The 22,682-nt window shown below is 41.8% G+C and overlaps 1 protein-coding gene across 1 annotated transcript in view; it reads right to left on the reverse strand.

Annotated features, from left to right (window-relative positions):
* The window catches only part of LOC140274765 (hippocalcin-like protein 1), a 38,166-nt gene that overhangs the window by 9,854 nt on the left and 5,630 nt on the right, over window positions 1-22,682 (reverse strand). The window lies entirely within an intron of this gene.

Genomic DNA, 22,682 nt, shown 5'->3' on the forward strand with positions numbered 1-22,682 from the left:
ATGAGGTTTATCTGTCCAGCTGTGCGTTAACTCAGCTGTGTGGTGTGAGCAGTTGTGTGTTCCCATCTTTTAATCTGCATCTCTGCACAACCTGCCGGACAAAATGCGATTTTAGTGATTCGATTAGGCAACGAAACATTTACAGTGAGACAGAACACTTTGCTTTTGAACCCCTATTAACTTGCCTATTATCTATCATGTATTGAAGCCATTTATATTCGTCAGGAGATGATTCATTTATTGCAATATCCTTCATGATAATAAACACACAAATGCAAAGTTTAAAGACATACAGCTGAACCCCAAAAAAAGATTCAGGTGTGGTTTTTGATGGTTTTGTAACTATTATAATTCACTCATTAAAACTGTGCTACTGTTGTATTTAAAATCAGACTCATGGAATGAATAGTGTATTGTAACTTGAGACGATCCTTTCAAGGGATTACTTGGTTCAGAAACCTCAAACTTAAAAGTTCTTAACTTGCACTCAAACAGCAGGGCAGCTAATTAGTGAAAAAGGCCATCAAAGTCTTTGCTTCCGTGCGTGTGTGTGTGTGTGTGTGTGTGTGCTGTTGTGTATGGTCATTTCAATTACAGTGGTTCCAGAACACCTCCAATGTGGCTCTCCGACCTCCGGTCCCTCCTCAGGCTAATTACATCCACAGATTTGCATAAAAGTGTGCAAGCAGGTGAAAAAACAAGTAGGCCCCGTTTGTGTCGAGTGTGAACGTGAGAAAAGATTACGAGCGAGGCGTAAGAGGTGCCCACTGTGGGTGTTTCAGGTGTTTAACGCTCCCTGGCGACGAGAGCTTCGTGACCAGAAAAACAAAACCCACACGTCCGCCCGCCTCTACGCTCGGCTAATAAAATTAGACTCATATTAAATCGCTCATCCCAAGGCATTAAGAATAAATGCTGGTGCACTGACAGCACTGCCTGTAGCCAATTTCCAGGCTACTGCAAGGAGAACTGTGGACATCAGTTATGAATTCTTCCTTTCTCTTTAGGGATTGGTGAGAGTTGTACACGGAGAGGCTTATAGAGCGACTGGGTCATTCGCCAACTGGCATTCAAAAGCTGCTCATATTCAAACTGTGCCTGTGTGCGTAGTGCGAGCTGCTGGATCCAAAAACAGGTTTGAATGTTAGTTTAGCATCGGCGTTTATGCCATGTGTTAATTTGACTTTGTGGCTGTTATCCGTCACGCCACACTTCACTCGCCGGCCTGCACAGGACGAAGGACTGAACTGAACTGGAGACTCAGCGCTATCTGTTATTTGAGGTTTCCTTCGCTGAGCTACTTTTCATTAGGTGTTGTTAAATTAATACAGTTATAGTGAACTGGAGTGAACTGGATTATAACTGGTTTTTCAGTTCACTATCTAACTGGAGTGATATTAAACTTTTATATATTCTCTTGTGCTTTGGGGGGGGGCTTTAGTTGTAATTTGACACTATATACACTATATGACTGAATTGAATCAGTTGATAAGACAGAAACTATCCATGACCCAATCGTTGCCCCTGGAGTTTTCGGCCATCTATCTATCCATCCATCCATTAGAAAAAGTTTAGACGAAATCAAACAAATAAGAAAACCAATTTTACAATTGTTTATTGGTACAATACCCTTTTTTGTAATTCCTAACTATGTACGTGTCCTTAAAGACGAACATACTTCCTTCTTACACTCGCTTGCTATTACAGGCTTGTGGTTCTTGTGCAAAGCAGTTAAAACACAGATGGATTGATGCTGCAGCATTTCCACGTGCGTATCCCAGCTAAAGCGTCTCTGATCCTGGAACAAGACTCACTTTTTCACTGTGGCCTTTCAGCAGTTAGCTGTTTAGCTGTTCATTCACTTGTAAAGTGGCCTTGGGTTCCTTGAAAGGCGCCATACAAATTCAAGTTATTATTATCACTACTATTATTAGTAAATGAGGACTTCTAAAACAGCTTCTGAAGTCATTCTAAAAGAAGCTGAAGGCCAACGTTCGATTGGAGACTGCAAATTTGTGAGCCGTTTCTGCTTTCTAAAGGCTCAGAGGGATTTGCAAGCTTTTATAGGCAGGATTGAGGCAGCTGAGCATACAAGATTCTCTCATCCGTCCTTACTCCTCTTGAGTTCACTAATGGGGCATAGATTGTGTGACAATGTCCTTTGTCATTTGGCCATGTTCTTTTCATGCTCATGCTTTCATGCTCTGCTTTTGAAATAACACATTCATGCATGGCTCCGAAGCTAATTTATTAGCTCCCACTTCATTTGCAGAGCTGTTCTAATCGAATACCAGCAGAGATCCCATGAAATGCTGTTCGAAACAAAGCCGGCTGCAGTTACATTATGATCCTAGCAGACAAACATCCTTTTATCTGGGTTTAGGTGTAACACTGGGACAACACTGTCATCATAGGGCCATGTTTGAAACTGCAACACTTTCCTCTTTAGTTGACACTTGAAAATCACTTGTTAAGAGTACCTCTGGGTTATCAAATAGAAAAACCTCTTTCCAGCTCATTGTGCACTTCAGTAATATCTCCTTAACAGTACTTTGTTAATGACTATGGATACAAATAAACATAAAACCAAGTATGCGGTTTAACAAGATAGCGGGGATTATCAATGCCCTTACGACAAGATGGTGACTTTATGGTTGTTGGTAGCATCTCCCTCCCTCACATAACCAGCAAAATGTTCATTATTTTCCATCAGAGCTTTCGCTGAGTTGACAGCTTGCCGCTGCTGGTTTGGGGCTGTAGCACCGGCGGGCTGCACTCAGCCTGAAGGTTGCACTACCAAATCGAGTTCTGTGCTGCTGACAGACGAGCAACGCAGCATTTCACTGCGATTGCTCTCATCCTTTTCAACCAACTTTTCAAAACAATGTGAGAACTTTCACAGCATAAAAGCCACCTTCTCTGCAGTCTGGCTGGCTGAGTGAGCTGCAAATGTGTGCGACAGGCGCGCAAAAAGAGGCAGAGCGCGTCAGGGATTTCCTTTTTCTCTCCTTCTCTCTTTGATTTGTCGCAACAAAATGCTCAGGATGATACAGCAACATGTCAACAGTAACAAAACGCTTACTTCAGCATCTACTATCAGATGACTTGACATGCAAAACTAGTTCCCACAAAAACCCCCCACGCTGTGATGTCATCCCTAGTTGCCGGACTTGTGAATTTGAGCTTCACTGAACACAAGATTTAGCAATCAACACCCTTTTTCTGTTTTTAACACGTTAACGGGACTGTCAGCCTGTCTCTTTATACACAATCGTAGCATAAACAACGACTCAGATTAATTTCTCATCAGGGACCGGCTGAGCGTGTCCAGTGTTGAGTCTTGAATGTGAAAATCAGGAAGCGCTCCCAACAAACCGGCCATTTGTGATTTCACTGCGCAGGCTGAGAATTGACTGAACAGACCTCTGCACTGGAGATGATTATTGTGGAAAACACAAAACTCTTCGCCACACACACTTATTTATCAGCCGCGTGAATTAACGATCACTTCCCACACAGCTATTTGAGAGCATGAACACTAAACAAAGTCAGAATGTCAATCTGTGTGTGTGTTTCAGAGTATACAGGTAGGTGGACTGTGGGTGTTCGAGAGGATGAGGTTTAATTGCACAGACAATGATTCTTTCATTTCAGCAGCTAATGTTTTCCTGATGATAAACACGGGACAGGTTTACATACGCTTTGAGGCTCAATTTTAACACTAATGTTGCAGCTGTTCTGCCATGAGCTGGGTTGAGATCACATTACACCACTAAAAATCTAACCAGAAGGCTTCTGGCTCCTAAACTGGTTCCATTCTTCCCTTGGCAATGCTGTTTAGTGCATGAGTCGCCATAACAACAAACATTTAGCGCCGTACAACTCGGTCGAATGGTCTTCCGTCAATCCTAAGATTAGTCATTTGTTTCCCAGTTTCCCCAGTCCAACTGCTGAAGGTTCCTTTGGTAAGATTCTAAACTCCACATTGTCTTCACATATTTTGGATAAAAGCACCTGCTAATAGATATAAACTAATATGGACTTCAATTGTTTCCCCCCCATTCTAAAGAAAGCCATTTTCAGATATCAGACACATAAGATTAATGGCTTCATCAGTTGATTAAAGTCATGGCATTTGAATATCAAAACACAAGTCCCTCTTTTGTTAATCTTCCTCACTCTTCATCCAGAGATGCCTGTGAAAGTGGCAGAAAGAATTTTCTCAAAATTGAGTGATGCTTTGCCACAAAAATTCATGCAAAGCTAACAAACACGCTGCATTGCATTCATACGTAACAGGTGGATGGGAGCAGCTGGAAATAATCAGCCAAGTTTACAGAAAGCAGAAGTTTCGGCAGAAGCTCAAACCCTAAAATGTTCTAAAGATGCTCTGGAGTATCAAAAAATATCAGAAACATTCAGTCCGGATTTCTCGCAGGGATTTCAACACAGTCCTATTTCAGAGGAGGGTTAAACAATGCACAAAGTTTTTTTTTTTTGTTTTACAAATATTCCGGAGCATTTTTTGCCAATGTGTGTGTGCTCCTATGTGCTGAAGACAGCTGCAACCCCTCCTTCCCAAGCGTTACCAGCCAAATCTCCAGTGTTCATGTGTGAAAACAGCTCAGACATAGTAAGACCGAAACAAACATGTTACGAAAAAGCCTAAAGGAAGATTTTTCACACGTGACACCAACATGTTCAGAGTATTTTTGAAAAGGACTTCAGGTATACTCATTTTTGTGGATTTTCTATGTCCAGCTAAGAACCAATGCATTCACTGTTGGTGGAAAATCAGTTTAACTTAGCCACAGCTGGTTTTAGTGACGTTTTAGTGATTCTTACCGTGAAATGAAAGAAATTTGCCGTTTTCAACAATCACAGCACTTTGTAAAAATAAGTCCAGTAGCAAACATTTCACACAAGTCTAATGCCTATGTAGAAACCGAACATGGATTATATTTTTATCTTATGATTTTAAATGAGCATACAAACATAAAATAGCAGCAACAGCCATTATATCCCCAGCCCGTAAGCCTTTGAACTGCAACTAGTTGCCTCCATCGCTCACATGATCCTCACCTCACCTCTCCCTCCATCACATAACAGATTTAACAAAGCCCAAAGTAACAAAGTGTAAACTGACAGGTGGACTGTCGGTAGTCTACAAGCTCAAATCACACAAGTCTAATTAGAACAGGATGACCTCTTCAATTAATTCACCACTTTCACCCCAAACCCTTTTTTTTTTCTTTTTTCTCAGACCAGCTGATCTATGGACAGTCTGAGAATAACAGCATCGTCCACATGCTTGTGTCCTTCACAATCACATTGGTTTTAATCCCAGTATGGCCCCCAAAACCATAAACCTCATTCCCAATCCCTCTGAACTGTTTCCTCGTTCTTCAACCCTTCATCCTGCCACATACAGCATTAATCCATCTCTCCCGTCTGAGTTTCCTCTGCTTGTTAGTTGTTGTTCAACCCCATCGTAAGTAGTTACACACACACAAGCAAAAAAAAACTCCATGAACATCTGTTACTGTTCCAGAGCTGCTAAGCAGGTCATCAGCCGCTGGATTGATGATTCTTGCAAAGAGGAGCGATGAGAGAAAGACAAAGTAAGGAGTTGGATGATGTAAGGACAGCGAGACTCAAACAGAGCTAAGGTGTGAAAAAAGCACATGACAAGAGGGTGCTACCAAAGCAAAATGGTATAAAACTGCAGTTTCATTTTTATCATCTAAGAAAATGCCTGAGACAGGGTTGCTAAAGTACATAATGTAGTGATGAGATGATTTTTCCAGAAACAAGTAAATTACAATATGAAATTGTTGAAATGAGAAATGTTTAGGTATTGGTAAATATACTTCATGAGCTGTTCAAATGTAACTACAATATGTAGAAATTGAATTTGTTGATGGATGCAGCTGAGTCTGTGATCTGAGACTTCTTGCCTTTAATTGTTGGAGCTATAAACATGAAAAATAAAGCTATCTTCCTGTCCTGTATTTCCTGGGACACTTTTTTAAATACTTTTACTTAAGTCATTTTTTAAGCAAACACTTTAGTCCTTTACTTAAGTAATATTTTGACTAGGCTACTTTTACTTGTATTGGAGTAATATTTGAGAAGGAGTATCTGTACTTTTACCCAAGTAGTTTAGTTGTGTACTCTGTCCATCTCTGCATACAGTTATGGTGATTACTGAAGTAATCTCTTTATGGATTATGATTTTTTTTCAAGATGAAAGACTTTTAAGGCCGATCGTGAATTTTACATTTAAACTATCTGTAGGTTATATTGTGCACAAATGTTGTCATTTGATTTTTTTCATTGGGCCCTTTTATTGCTCAGGAGAGCTTTAAAGCCCAGCTGTGGCCACGGAAAGTAATTCCTCGACTTGTGTAAAACACTCCTTAAGAAGGATTGAAGCAGGTTTCACTGGAAGTTTAACAAATGTTGAGCAAAATCCGCCCACACCAGGATGGAAGGATTTCTCTGGGTGGCCCTGTGTAATGGAATCACACAAAAAGCATGTTGACTAACTGTGGACAGAAAGTGGCTGGCCAATATCAGATTTTTCATAAAGGGACTGTCACAGGGCACCTGCTCAGTTTAAGCTGCAATAAACTGGAAAAAGAAAGAGATGGAGAGGAGATTGAAATGGAGAAAGAGAAGTGGGGAAAAGGCAGTAGGGGTGTGAAAAAGAGAACGCCTGAGAGTTGGAGAATAGATAAGGCTAAAGTCCAATTTAATGCTTTAGAAAGCCAGTCTCTCCCTCGACTCTTTAATGTGCTCATAAGACTAGAAAATGCCACTTTTCATTTCGGCTGCCAGCAGCTCCATCATTAGGGAGGAAGAGGGATGGAGAGAGAGGCAGAGAAAAAGCAAGGAGACTCGGGAGGAAGTAGGCTTCGAAAGGAGGGGGCTCTGAGTGGTTTGGAACACTAAAGTAAAGTGCACAGCCATGTGAATAAAGTGACAGGTCGACAAAACTGACAGGCACCATTGATATTTTCTTTTTTCTTTGAGTGTTTTCAGCGTTCTCCCATTGTTACTTCTCAAAGAGCAGCAATCTGAGGGGCCACCTGAGAGGAAGGGCAGCTCATATCCTCCAACTGTATTCCCTTTCTTTTTCTCCCTATGTTTTCTCTTCCTGTAATTTCTGCCCGGTGTTTTGCTTTTGTCCTCTTGGAGCTTCTCGGTGACCCGCTGCCTCTCCCCGTCACACTGGAGAAAAGTGATGGTCCTTTACAGGCTGTCTTGTCTCACTCAGATTGATCGCATGAAAGATTTGTGGACAATTCTGCTGTCCTTTCAGGGCTCAGCGTTTGGTCTTTTTCCCCTTGTCCTCGACAATCCCTGGTACTCTTATAATATCATCTGTCGTCACGCTCTCTACCTCCACTGTTAAGCCAAAAATTCTATTGCCAACTGGATTACCAAAATGAAGTCCTGGATGCATGCCAGCTAATGCTCAGGATGAGCACTTGTGCCCACAGCTTGAGCAAATTCTACATTCTTTAGTCAGACAGGGAGGCCTATACACCTTATAAAAGACTAAGTCGGATAAGACATTAAAACACAATTAATTTACCAATTAAACCAAATACATTTAGTTTTTGTTCATTATCGAGCTGATTATTGTTAACATCTGCTTCAGCATCTGCCTCCTCCTCCTCATATTAAGTTGGCGTAATCTTTGCTTATTAACTTTGCCCTTCAGTGCGGCTGAAGCTGTTCAAGCTTTCATCACACCCAGATTCCGGCGCTGCTTCCGAATTCTTCATAATAAGAGCTCCAAAGGGCATATTAATGCATGAATGCAAATCATTTGTGCAGCGTGCCAGAAGGTACCAACAGGAGAAGGACATTTCTGACTGAAGCAGTGCGTTCGTGATGAGCCAAAGCGTTTTCATTTCGGTTTTTTGGGCCAAATAGTGACAATCACATAAAATATTGGCCCTTTCAAAGCTGATTAGGTGCCATGACTGGGACAGGCTGCAGGACTTTTTTTGTCGCCACCGTTATCCTTCACGTGTGTGCATGTGTGTGCATGTGTACAGTTTGTGTGGTCCTTGGCTGTCTCCTTGCACAGCTCTCATCCATCGACTCATCGTGAAGCAGCTTATTATCCCCAGCTTTTTCTCCAGTCCTCTCTATATCATTGTTTCCTGCCAGTCGGGTAACACTAAATGCTGTTTTCTGGGCACCGAGAATGTCAAGCTCAAAGTTTTTTCCTGTCTAGTCTGCCCACTAATCGCATTCCCTGTTCCCATGTCTTCCTCCGTTCCCACCCAGCCTCTGCCTGCCCTCAGCCCGTCCTGTCTGCTTGCCTTCAGTCCGCTGTCAGACCCTTTCGTCACTCGGATCTCTCCAATAACTCATTAGATTATCCTGCAGCTAAAAAAACTTCCTGAAACGTTTTCTCTGACCTGTGTTTCCTTTGGCCTTCAGAAAACTTACCATTAAACACAGCAGACTAACGGTGAATATTTCTACTAACCATAAAGTAGAGTTGGGTGCGGTCACTTAATAAATGCAAGCGTTATCTTTACCTTGATTACCACAGTGATTTGGTTTCCTCCAACTCCTCTCGCTGTTAGCTAAACCGCGAGGCAGGGGAACAGTAGACGAACCAGTGATAACACACTAGTTTGTCTCCGAAATTGACCATAATTGACATCTGCATGAAGCTCTCAAAGTTACATTTACTGGGTTATTATTATTATGGTCCTTTAAAGGAGCAATTACTAACATTGTTGGTTTGGAAACTGTTATAAAAATGAGCTCAAATTATTAACAGAATGCGAAGGCACAACTTTTATAATTTCACAAAGCTGCAATGACGTGTTGCTGAGCTCTGCCCAGCTGGGCGAACAATATTCACGAACAGTTCAAGTCAATTTAGTTTTATTCATATAGCACCAAATTACAACCAATGTCATCTCAAGGCACTTCAATAATATAGTTAATTGTAATCATAATCCAATGAAATCCAATGAATTAATTTCAAAATAATCCAATTCATTCACATAGAGCCAGTGCTCTCCGAACTTACCTTCTATATCTAAACTAAAATTGTGACACAACAATGAATGAAACAATGAAACATTTTAGGAGATGTAACTAATTCTATAAACAGACGATGAATAATGACGAGCTGACCAGCGTCCTGAAAGAAGCCTCATTCAGAATTCACTTCATCAGACAGAGAATGCAGATAGCCACTACTTAAGCATGTTGCATAATCATGTGGCTTTCCCTTTAATCCTTTCACCAACACACTGCACAGTAGTTGCCTGTACAGCACTTTAGAAGCCCCCTCTATTTAAATTATCTTGCAGGTTAATTGTTCTCTTTTTAAGCCTCCCCATCTTTCATTTATTCATAAATCATAAAGTCTAACCCTACAATACAGTCAGACTGCAACGATAGCTTCTACGTAAGAATTTGAATGGGGATATTTCGTGGTGATGGTGACCTGGGGCATCTCCTCTTTATTGTGAACAGTCACAACTTTTGAGGAGACGACACAAAGAAAAGTCCATATAAATGTGTACAGTGGATACACCGGAGACAGAGAGGAGAACATTTAAATTCGGATTTTGAAACATTGGTCTATTTGATGCTGAGTAGCTGAATGTTGATAGCTTTCTTTGGATTGTGCATATAAAGAACAAAGCAAATCATAGATAGATTTTTCTATATGAATGTTAGTAGCAGTATTAGTACTATTTGGATTATTTACATTGTTTAGGCTAGTATTTTTATTCTAGTTATGCTATGGTGGATCATTAAGATAAAAATGGATCTCAGGTCTACTTGGCATGATGGATTTCTTTTCAAGATTTCCAGGTTAAACATGGTTGAGGCTGAAACTTGTCAGTGGGAGAGGCACAGAGGCAGTTCCCAACACATTACCAGCAGCTCAGGTACAGACACAGCACCACCCACAGGGGTCTGGCAGCTACTGTGTTTTCTTTTCTAATGTCAGGGTTTTTTTTATGGAAAACATCTGCTGTTGAAATTGGTTTGCTAAATGATGACCTGTTTTCTTTAAACTAAACTAATATTTATTCGTTAACCCAAATTGTTTTATTTGCTGTTTTATTCCCCATCAAATTGAACAGAAACATCTTGTTTCCTAATTGTTAAATTATGTTCAGTGGGCTTTTGTCAGGCACAGATTATTTTCAATTATACTGTTTTCATTAGTATACAACAGGATGGTGGGAGGAGGGGGCTGATAAAAAAATATTTGCTTAGGGCCTACAACAAATACTTTAAGAGATTATTCCTTTTTTCTTTTTTTTTCTTTGAAAATGAAGTACTTATGAGTAGTCAAAGTCTCACCTGCCGTAGACAACTGTGGCCCAGTTTGGAGAGGCACGAAGGGTAGCTGTTGGACGAGCCAAGCTAGCAGCTGCTCAAAATGGGGACATACAATTTTAATAATGTCTAAAAATATTAAAACCTCATAAACTTAGAGTGGTTTGAGGGACTGCTGTATTGTGGATATTTATACTGGTTAACTTTTATATCACATAGTTGTTTTCATGGCATAATTTAGCTGTTGAAGCTAACTGCTAGCTTGACCAGCTGCTAGCTTGGGTTGTACATCAGTTCCCCTGCCTTTTTCAAACTTAGTACTCTTGATGACAGGTAAGACAGTGCCAGGTAGTAACAAACTATTATAACACAGTATTTTGAAATGGGCTTCAGTAACTCAGGGCGATTTAAAAGAAATAACAGTGACCTCCTCTACTTCTCTATTTTGTACAAATTGCACCTTTAAGAGGAATTTTCCTGCCAACCCTTGATTTCCCTCCCTCCCCTTGTTGCTGATCAATACAAATCAACCCATCAAGCTGGAAAATTTAAGTCAGTGAGAAAAAATAGACACAGAGGCAGAAGGAGAGGAAGGTGATAAGAGGAAGGATTAATGAAGACACAGAGAGTTAGTGAAAGAAAAGACATTAATGGAGTAGATAAAAATAAGAACGAGGGCTGGTCCTCAGTGTAGAGCTCCCCTCTGCTGCAGAGAGAGTATTCAGAGCAAATCCTGATAACTCAAAGAAAGCACACATATACATGAGTTTTCAGGTAAATTTGTACACATGCACACACGTTACAGAACCTGATATTACACAAATCTTCCATCTTTTATCAAAAATGGCTAACGTGTAAAACAACGAGTAGAAAAGGGTGGAAGTACATCACATAAGTACGGAGGCAAAGGCTTAAAAGGCTTAGTTCAGGGACAGGAGCTGTTTGGTTAAATCGCTGATGTCATTCGTAGTTACTTCACCAGAACTTTGGTAAAACAACTACGTTAGGAATAAAATAATTCTCTGAAGATTAAAACCGACTTCAGGGAATTGCAATGGATTTACTCTTTCATATTTGTTTTGATATACATTCAGTCATCTAATGATTTATTTGATCTTATCAAAAAGGCAACATTGTAATTTCCATGATGATTGCCATCCAATTTTCTGCTTGAGCCAGGTGACCTTTACTGTTTCATAAAACCAAAAAAAAGGGCAACTTCTTTAGGTTTGAGAACTGGGAACTATGAAATATTTGACATTATATGGATGAATATCAGCATATTTGTTCATCTGTATGTCTTTTGATCCCCTATGCATGAGTAACTATAGCCCTTTTGTACGATGTCCTCTTAGTTTATGAAATAAAAACCAGTGTGACCACAACTAATGGACTAGAAGAGCCCACAGAGCACAGTCCTCTTCCAAGGCCAATGTGTTCTTTTGTTTATTTGATTCTTTTAGAAATAATATCCAAATCTACACCAAAATTTGATGGTTTCGTCCCCTGGCAATGCAGTACTACCCTCTCCACTAGGTTTAATCAGGTCGTGGATGAGGAATAAGGCATATACATTTATACATAATCATTTACAGTCAAAGGGGGAAAAAGTCATTTAAAGCAGCTTCTTTAAGAATAGAATCAAATAAATAATAAAGAATCAAACAGAGAATATTCAAAATAATACACATACCAACATACTATTGTCGAAATGGGATCAAAACAACGCAAATAATTAAATTCTTGGATGAAAGATCTGTTCTTGGGTTTGGTTTCAGGGGCGAAAATGTTACGAAGAAGCAAAAGAACAAGATCACCAAGAATTCGGTCTGAGAGGAGGCTGACCTCATAAATGACGCATCCATCCACATCCCACAGATGAGAAAAAAAATGTCCTCCGTTCAGGAGTAAAAAAAGTGCTATTTCACGTGACTGAAGACTGCAAGCAGCCAGCGAGCATCCATTTTCTTTTGGCTCCTCAGCAAACAAATACGGATCGATTCTCTGCTACTCCGGACCTATTCAAAGGCTATCAGGTAATGCTAGACCTATGCCCATAACTGAAAAAAAGAAAAGGAAAGAAAAAAAAACTCCCTTTGCTGAGTCTGGCTCAAAACAGACACATTAATCATCCTGTTCCTTCACAACAAGTATTCAGAGCTCGTTTTCTTCTTCTTTTTTTCACCCCCTGAAACACTGTCCCTTATTTCCAATCAGCTGCGAAAGCAGCAGTGAACTCTGTTCAAAATGTCCTCTTGTAATGATGCAGCTAATGATTAATATTTCATCGGAGGCAAGAATGATCAAAGATGCATATGTTCCATGTGGGAATGAATGCACGTGCATTCTTTGCACTTAGATATGAGCCAGCTAATATCACAGAGAAGCATCATGTGTAGAATATGTTTCAAAGCTCGGAGAAGGCTTCTCACTTATGGAAAGCCTTTTCGCAGCAGCTCCTTATGAAATATTTACACAGGGAGGCTCATCTTCACAGTGAGTAACAAAAAAAAAAAATTATTCACCGTGTTGCCAGCACGCATTTATTAACCAGTTCCCTCTTGTAGCTGCTCTGCTCTGTAGATGTAGCAGACGTTGCATTTAAATGCTAAATTATACTTGACATTTGCATGCGATAACAACTATGCACACTGTGAATTGGGACGTAACTGACATTTGTCCTGCTGAGGCGAAGACAAAAGCAACATCCGCTGAAGACTGCGCTGTAAGTACTCAATTTGGACCCTTTTCTGTGCCCACTTTCAATACGAAAAGAGAGCCAAAACAGTCCTTTAACCACCCACCTCCCACTGTTCACGCCAGCACTTTGTGTAAGAGCACAGTAATAGAGTAAGGTGAGGTGTTCACACACAGGAAAGTGTGGGCAGCTATTACAGCCTTATGTCTCTCTTTATCTTTTTCTTTTTCTTTGTTTGTTTTACTTAGTGGCTAAGAAACGGCAGCTTTTTTCAACTTGAAATGTTTCTTTTTTGACGGATGAGAAGGGGGTCAGGCATTTGGTTGAGTGCCGTGAGTACTTTGAACTCTAAGAAAGCCTTGTGCTCGCTGGCATACGGCTCAGGTCGGCTCCGCATCTGTCCTTGCATTCACAGCACGGGAGGTGTTCTCGCTCGCTCCCCGACTGCAGCGCACCATGTGTTTGTGTGGGAGGGGCCAGGTTTGATGAGACCAGGAGCCGAGTGCCCGCGCAGTTTTTCATCAAAGAGAGTCCAACTTATGCTGATTCCACCATATGCGAGAGGATGAGACAACATGGGAGGAAAGTGTTTGCAGGGTTAGGTTGTTTTTTTTTTTAGCCAATGGAGGATTAGGAAAAGGAGAAGAAAGATGGAGTAAGGGGAGCTATTGAAGCAGAGATTAAACCAAACAAGAGGGGTGCTGATGGATAATTAATGCCACTTTTTCATCTTCCTCCCTCTGTCCCCCGCCCTCTGTCTGTGTTTGTCTCAGTATCTTCTCTGTGCAGCGCTGTGACCTTTAGCGAGTGTGTAATTCTAGCGCCTAGCATGAGCATAATAAAATGTGAAAATCCATAGGGCCTGCTGCACGCTGTGCAAACTGAAGACATGAGGCTCTGATGCTGACAGGTCAGATCGTGGCCCTACACTCAGACAGACTATTATATCAGCAGCAGCCACACTCCCATGGGGACAGATACAGCCACAGGTTCGCTCGTCTTCCGCTGAAGGCATCTTGACCTCAGCAGCCGCGAGCACAATGAAATATTCAAGACATCCTTATTGATAATTCAGCTGCATGTTATAGGCCTTCCCTTTTCTATACTTTTGTATGTTCTAAAGACAATAAGGGGCGGTCCCACTGTTTCTAAAAAGAAACAAACCCACGTCTGTCTTATAGTATGGCAATCAAACTACAATTAAAACTACGAACAATTACAACCACAAATTCAATTTAGAACTAACAAACTCTTCATCCGCAATCATAATCTGAGCTGTTTAGGTGTGTGCTAACATGCTAAAGAGTAGCAGCTATTAGAGTAATCCTGTGGATGAATTGAGGATTACAGGCAGATTATTGGTGCATTTCTCACTGGTGATATGTCATGCACAAACACATTCCTGTAAAGGAATGAAGGACAGGAAGAAACTCCTCTTTAGTTTCGAACATCAAAAGTCAGGGTTCATTTACTTGTAGGAATTTGCATGGCTGTCTATGACTGCTCATAAAGGGGACATAATATGCCCTTCTTTTTAATGAAATACCTCGAACATGCTTTGTTCAAAATACCACAGAGGTACAGTCCAACAGCTCCTTTTGGAAGCATGAATTCCCGGACTAGCCGGGCATGCAGTGACTCACTTTACTCCACCGCACTCCTCTCTTCTGCAGGGTCTGCCTCGTTTGTTTCAGAGAGGACACACTAAATAGCCTGATAGCTAACACTACCACAAACTGACTGAAAAATTCTGGTCATTTTATTTTCAAATACTTCATTTTCTGTAATTACTGTCAGCGTGACCACAGCCAGTTGGTACTGACACAATCTTGCTGTGAGTCATTTCTGAAAATGGTTCTTTAAACACCAAACAGCGAACCATGCGGCCACTCAGTCGATATATTTACTCGTCAAAGATCATATTGAAGCTCTTCTGTCACATTTAGGCTCTAAGAACCAAGGGCAACCCCAACTGAGAGTCAGATTTCCAAGTCTGGTTGTAGTCTGGTGGAGCATTGTTAGATCCTCTCTCTTTTAAGTGAACTATATGACTGTTGATGAGAATTTTAGAGTTTTGACTTCCCACCTCTGAGGTAGAGCAAATGCAGCGCCATGTAAAGCTGAAGTTGGGATGTAGATGAGGAAAGTGGATCATTTTACTCTGAGCTGAGATGAAATGTATGCTCCCAAGCACAGAAAAGGTGATACATTTTTTTCTCATCATATGTCCCCTTTAAGTTCAGTAGAAAGCAAACACCTCGCAGCACAGAGGCTACCTTCTGGAACCATGATTATTTTTTAAATGGTTCTTTCGTTAAGCAGCCAACTATGATGTAGAACACTTTATATTGCTTTAAATTATTCATGAGACTTCACGGGGAGAGCGATTTGCTTCTGCTTATTTACAAATGCCCAGCCCGCTTAACTGCAAGATGAGTCATCAACATGTTTTATTGTTGTCTATGAAAACACCATTAAAAATACCTCCAAAAGTACCTTTTTGTTGTTGATGGGCCAATTACCACCGACTAGGTTAAGTAAATTATAAGAAAAGCTATAAGCATTTTCTTTGTTTTCATCGAGATTTCAATAAATATGACCTCACAGTGTTTTTTTCTTTCACCAAACAGAAAACAGAAACATGCTGCCTTCGACCGGAGCTCGCTATCTTGTGAATATGACATTCCACTTCTGGGATTGTGATACTCGGGTGTTTGCGTGGACTGAAAGTGGTAAACGCGCCCATTTAAAAGGCAGACCAAAGTGACGTTTTTAGAATCCCACCAAAGACACAAGTGACATTGTACGTGAGAGACTTTTTCCTCAGCAAATCTATATATCATCCATAGATTCCCCTCAGGGGTCACAATCGCAGCTATTCCTGCCTCTGAGGTGAAGGAGAATCCTGATATAGTTCCTATCCTTAGCTGCAATCGATCTGCTGACACACAACACCCATCTTCCCAATCTCTTCATTTACCCCCTCCTTTTTTTCTCCCTGCCCATCTACATCAACCTTTTGTCCTCTCTAAACCAGTTCCAATGTCAGTTTGTGTTTTTTTTATAACAGTCCTTGATCTTCGCTAAATGCCTTGGGCCTCGCTTGCTGCTGCCTGTGCTCCCATGGTATCACTGCTCTAGATCTTTCCTGCCAACACAAACTGGCAACAGGACCACAAGAACTTAGCCATGTGGTCTTTCTCCTCGATATTAAACCACCTAAAATTGTGTTCTGATGCTCCAGGTTGTGCTGGGATCCACGTTTCAAGTGTTGTCATGGCGTCCTGCTTTAGCTGCCCAGCTATTCAGAAGAGCTAACAGAGGAGAAAGGACACTAGCCCTTGTACATCTGACATTTGCAGGTTTAATGATAATCTGACATGGCATACCTGTAAGCTCCGATGCAATAATCCAAAAGGTTGATGTAAATACAAACCTACCAGAATCATGAGATAAATATTATTATTATTATCATTTATGTGTGTTCAGCGTCTTTGACTGTAAGAAAAGCTTCCAGTTAGCTTTAGTCGTAGCTTCACTGTAACTGATATTATAAGGGCACGTTAAGCAGGACACTCAATCAAACCTCTCTCGTTTCAACCTGCCAGCAGTATCATGTTGCTTGGGAAACAAATTATCCCACAGGCTTGGAAAACTTAAGGGTTACTGCGCTGCATTTTCAGCTCTCCAAGGGCCCCGAAAAAGGGGACATCCCTTACTGAGAGAGGCCTCCAGGGTGAAGGGCTTTCGAGGCAGGAAGTGAATTTTAGCTCATGTCCCAGAACAGCAATGTGCTCCACCACAGGGGTAGGAGCCCCCCCCCCCAGACACGCTCACAGCCACGTTGAGGAGTCATGCGACTCCCAAACGCACACTGCAGGGGCCCACACTTCCCAAAATGAAGAGGGTAATTACTCTCCCAGCATCAAGTTCCTTCTTTTGTTGCTGAGGGCAATTGCTTGTTATTCAGGTCAAGGATTGTTCTGTAGTATAGAAGAGAAAGATAGTTGGGCCAGCGCAAGATGTGGCGCGTCTCCTCGTTCAGCCTGAAAGGATCCAGTTTGACTTCAGTGGAATGGCGGCTAAATGCCTGGTGTCGGGTCTCCCTATCAGGGACTCTGGCCCCGTTTTGAGCTTAATGTAATCAGGAATGACAAGATGCACATTACTGTGGCCAGCAGAATGGAAGGCCCATGCAAAAAGAGGACAGAGCTGAAAAGGTACATGGAGAGGAAAAGAGTGACTGTAGTTCTGAGCGTGTGGTGCTGATGAGCGTTCGGTGTGCGAGAGGCAGATGGGGGAGGCTTTTCCAGCTGCTCTCTGGCACAAACGCTGATGACAAGGTTACAAACCCCATTCGATTTTTGTCCTCCCACTCTCTGGCTTTCCACTTCCCGATCCATCACGCTCTTTTTTCTTTTTTCTGTTGTTCCATTCATCTCATCTGCCCGCACTTATTCTGGATTCTGTGTGACATTTGCCAATCAAACGCTTGCACTATCGTCTGTCAGCAACACCCTCACCACCTCCACGGGCTCCTTGGCTGAATTCCACCTCGCATCCAACCTATGGTGGCGATCCCACATCCTTTGAAATGTGTGGCACGTGAAACGAAATGTAAAGACTGGATCGAATGGAAGAATATCTGCGAACCTGGCAGCATTTCAGTTCACGGATCACGTTTGTGGGGGAGAATTGCTGCTGCGCGCCATATTGATTCCTTTGATCTAAAAACATTTACTGTGCACTGCGTGTCCTTAGTTCGAATCCTGTTATCTTTGGAAAATACGAAGCTGCCCCAAGTACATCCGCAAATCCCTTTGGTGTGTCACACTTGACGATTACATTGATTTGGACATTGACGTGTATCCCTGTCGCAGAAGTGGTGTGTGTTGAGAAGAGTGGGGCGAAGGCCTGGGAGCTGTAGCCAAAAAGTCATCTTTTTAATACTTACATAAAGAGGATTTAGCGTCCTCTTCGTGTTCTCACGGCCGTGATCTAACTCTCAATCAGCATTGCTTATTTCATGCAACCTCCCCTGTATCACAGGAAGATTTGATCCAATGTAGTTAATGACACATCTGCACTATCCCTCTCAACTCAGTCAGTAAAGTCAGATGGTGCATTTTAGGCAGAGCACGATACACAGAGAGGTGCAGGATGCTTGAGGAAACCCAGTGACTGAAAATGTATATCACAGCATCTCACCAGATTAGAGCCGTCTCACTTTCAAATATCCTGCACCTTTTATCAGGAAAGAAGTAAGGCAACAAGCTCTGAGGTGGAACAGTAGAGGCCTCCGAGCTGCGTGGAGAAGACGTCCCACAATGCAGTGGCTCGCTCAGGGCTCTGATGGAAAGGGTTCGTGCAAAGCCTCAGCTCTTGCTCGCAGGCTCTTTGGTGCAGCTGCTCCACAAACTCCCTCACCATTTCCTGCGAAGCTGACACATCGGTCTGTTGATGGTGAGCTCTGAATCACGTCTTCGCAGGTTAGCGGTTCCCCCAGTTCTTCATTTTCACCAAGCAGCTGTGGATTACAACTCCTGGAAGTGAGACTCTCTCCTACAACGGGATACCAGCGTGAAAAGTGTGATGAAAATCAACTGTGCTTCTTAATCTAACGCTTAGATGCTGAGAGGAGTTCCCTTTGAAGAAATGTGTTTGGAAAAATAATGCACCAAAGCTCCAGCAACTGATATACATCTGACTACACGGCATTTCCAATCAGTGCTTAGTATTGTCTTAAAAACTAACCACATTTTTAGCTTGTCAATGCATGAGTGCAACAGTCCAACAGGGACACCCACTGCCCTTTTGGTTAGCTAGACTGCTGTTGTTTTTGCAAACTTGCAAATTTAACTAACAAAGTATTTTGGCTGCAACAACACAGCCATAAACCTGTGGCTTAAAATTTTTATATCAAATTAATAGGTTTACCATAAGTGTCTTAAAACAGACTTTGGTTGTCATTCAGTGAGCCAGCCGAAGAACCACAACTAAAAGAAAGATTGAATCTGCAGCTTAGTTTAGGATTCGAGTGCGCAGGCTGCTGTGCTGGGATCCACTGGATTCAGAAGTCGGGGCTCGGGGAGGACATTATGCCCAAGTTGCAATTAGTTTTGCTAGCTTCACACTGTATTTTGCAAACATAAACACTGTAGCGATGTGTTTTTACCGACAGCTGCTGAACAGTAAAGAACAGTAAAGTAAAAGAAAAGAAACGAGCAGAAGTGCTAATAAACAGCATCTATTGCTGCTTTTTATGAGGAAGGCGGCCATCTAACTGGACCAAAACATGAAACTGACGTCCATATAAGCAATTAGTCAGCCTACTATAACTGCATTCTCCACAGAGGAGATTAAGGCATCTAATCTGCTGGTATTATTATGCAGGTGTAAACAATCTCTTACCTGCTATTTAAATCCCACCGTTATTTTGTCACCCTCTGACAGTTTATACCACCAGAGAGCTTACCGTGTGCTCTGAGAGCTTGGTTTTATAAGCTATCTCTGGTTTTTGGTGGTCTAACAACAGGCTGTGTTAGGCCTGAATCCTTCCACATATGTAGAAACATAATGAAATTGTATTTAAGGTCCAGAATGAAAGGTGGAATATACACAGTCAGCGGTGGTCTGACCTGCTGGGATGTAACGATCGTTGCACGTTGGACCGGCAGCCACAGGGCAAAACATTCATCAGTGTCAGCCTGACTAGCAAGCAATTCCACTGATATTCCCCCTGGCTTGTTCGATGGCTTCATTACAGTTAAATGTTCAGACCGTGTATGCCTGAGACATTGCTTATTTGGCGATTGGCTATCTGTGGACGCTCACAAACAGCGGATAAGTGGTGAGCCGGGGAAGTCAACTACTTTTTCATGTCGGACCACCTATCTCTAGCAACAGCTTAGTTAATGAACAAAAACTGTGAGTAAATATGAATTAACGACTGTACTGAGTGCATGACTAAGTCCTTGTGTGGAGGCCATAAAGTCATTTCAACTGGTCTTTGTTATACTGCTATAGTGGCATGTCAGACTCCATAAGTCAAACGCTGAGGCTGCTCTAATGTCCTCGGTTTGTCATTGACGAAAGGCAGTATTATTCTCAACAGAGTGGATCACAAAAAGAGCACATTTTCCCCTGACTAATGAGCAAATCAGGTCATTATAGCTGCCTCTCTGAATATCACAGCACAGATCTCTCACCCTCTCTTGCCTGATATCAGACAGAATTGATGAACTGTTAGACTCCATTATCCATCTTCGTTGAAGTGGAAGCCGAGTGCCTTTCAACTGCTTTTCTTACCTCTTGATTACAATGTTGGGATTTTTAAATGACTTTATTTGAAAGAACAGAAGCAGAATGGTGCTGAATTAGACTGAAGTGTGTGTGAGGACGCAATTAAAAGATTTAGCTTTTTAAGTTGGTGAATTCGCACCATACATTCCCCTACATGTAACTGGCACTGAGTAACGAGTACGGCAGTTTGCAAACAGATACCTGGACATGACTCCAGTTGGTACCTATTAGCTGGAAATGAGCTGTTAAACACCACAGCCTCATGCCCTTCCAAATCAATCTGATAACAAAACTTGTTTCTTCTGAGAATATGTCCAGGGATCTTATGTGGATGAAGGTTTTTTAGAAAATTATAAATTTAAATGAACAGTGTTACATCATGAATCACTGTTCGTGTCAACGACAAGCCGCTGTCAATAAGATTATACGAATGAACAGAGAAAGAGGGTCGACGCTTCCTGTCTACATGGACTCTCATTGGCTCTGTAATCCTGAAAAGAAGTAGCCTCAATTTTTAATTTCCATTAGCTTAAATTTTTCACATGGAATTGATTTTTTTCAATTTCCGCTTTGGGCTGCTTTTACTACTAGCTGGTCATAAATCGGACACAGATCGGATTTTTAAAAAATGTGGCCTCAGTCTGTTCGCTCAAAAAAGAATTCACGCAACTTCTACGTCTCTCAACGTTCATCACAATTCCGCGCAGGCGGACGTCACCACATGCCTGCATCTGTCTTCTCTGAACATGTAGGACAGAAGCGTAGACGTTAGTCAGTGGAAGACCGGCAGGGTGCTGGCCTTGGTAAGTATTTTGGGGGGTGACTTCTGTATCAAGTGTTCATGCCGCGTCACGAGGTCGTTTTTTTCGGTTCCACGCGGTGAACCGTTCACATTGAAATCTGATATCGGCCCCATTAAAAAAATCAAGTCATAATTATAATAAGCACGTTTAAAAACAACAGACGTTGACCAGAAAACTGTGGACGGGCCTTCAGGGTAGTAAGCAGCTACAGTAGGACTTCATCCTACTTTAATAAGCTTTCACCAAATCCACACATCAGTGTCGGCTTTGGCCAGTGCCAATATTTCCTTTGTAAGACTTGCCGATTACATGCTGATTTCATTGCGTATCCCTTCTCAGTGTTTGCTCCTCCCTCCTGTACATGACAATAAAAGTTACTTGAAGTCAAATATCCACCAATCTACAAAGAGAAAACTGACAAGGACGCAAATTATGAATCCCCCCAAAAAAGAGTAAAAGGACCTTCATGTCAGCAGCAAATAAAATGTAAAGAATAATTAAGTGGTGTATAAATTATTAAGTATATCAATAATCAAGTAATAGACACTAACCAGTCAATGAAGAAGAGTAAGGGATGAGATTGTTCTATGGTTCAAGCTTCTGATGCTCCTGATTTGTTGCTTTTCTCTCTTTTTAAGCAAACATTATTCGAGTTCTGAACAAATTCTTGTTGCGCTTGACCTCACCTGTTGGAAATATACCAAAGCAGGTAAAATAACTGTTTCCTGCAAATGTTTTAAGAGAAGGAGCCTTATTTTGTCACCATACCACTAACCAACAAAAGACCAGAGTCCACACATTCACGTCCAGCCATTAATTGTTGTTTTTGCTTCGCGGAAGCGTGTCCGACCACGCAACACTTCCACACTCCACTCCACTCCACCGCTGACCATCAACGCGAGCAGCGCCGCAAATCAAACTCCCTGCCAAAAGAGTAATGTCGGTAATAAATCTGACATTTCGGCCCTGACCATCATCGATCACCCCGACCCCAGCCCCGTTCCGCCCGAAAACGCCCTTGATGAGTACAAATTGAAAGCAACAGCAGCCTCATCGATGGCTGCTCATTAGTGCGACTGGCCTTTTATCAGTCTGCACAAATAAGCACATTAAAATGCAGAAAGTCACATTTACAGTGGAAAAAAGAGAGTTAAAAAGCACCTCCATAAATGAGAGAAAATTGAAAAAAAACAAAAAAAAAACAGTAATTACTGCACTTCCCATTATAAGACGGCCATGCTGTGATCTAACAGGCAGGAAGCACATTTACAGTAATTGGACGGACTCTACAGAATAATACTGTCCTTTCCCTCGGCAGAAAGAAAGCTTGCTGCGAGATTGCAGCAGCAGCAGCCGGGAGAAATGAGTCTGCAGTCATTACGGCTGCTTGTAAATGCATCCGAGCCAGCCGGCGCCAGATCGATTTTGCCATTTCTGATTGGCCCTTCGTTATTGCCCAGAGAGGCCAGCGAGAGGCTGGGTGGGAGGAGGGGGCTTAATTGATGCTGTCGGGGTTTGAATTTTTCACCTGCAACATTTTGTCT

This window comes from Leuresthes tenuis, unplaced genomic scaffold, assembly GCF_036924035.1.
Source record: "Leuresthes tenuis unplaced genomic scaffold, fLeuTen1.0.hap1 SCAF_18, whole genome shotgun sequence".
NCBI classification, from domain to species: Eukaryota; Metazoa; Chordata; class Actinopteri; order Atheriniformes; family Atherinopsidae; genus Leuresthes; species Leuresthes tenuis.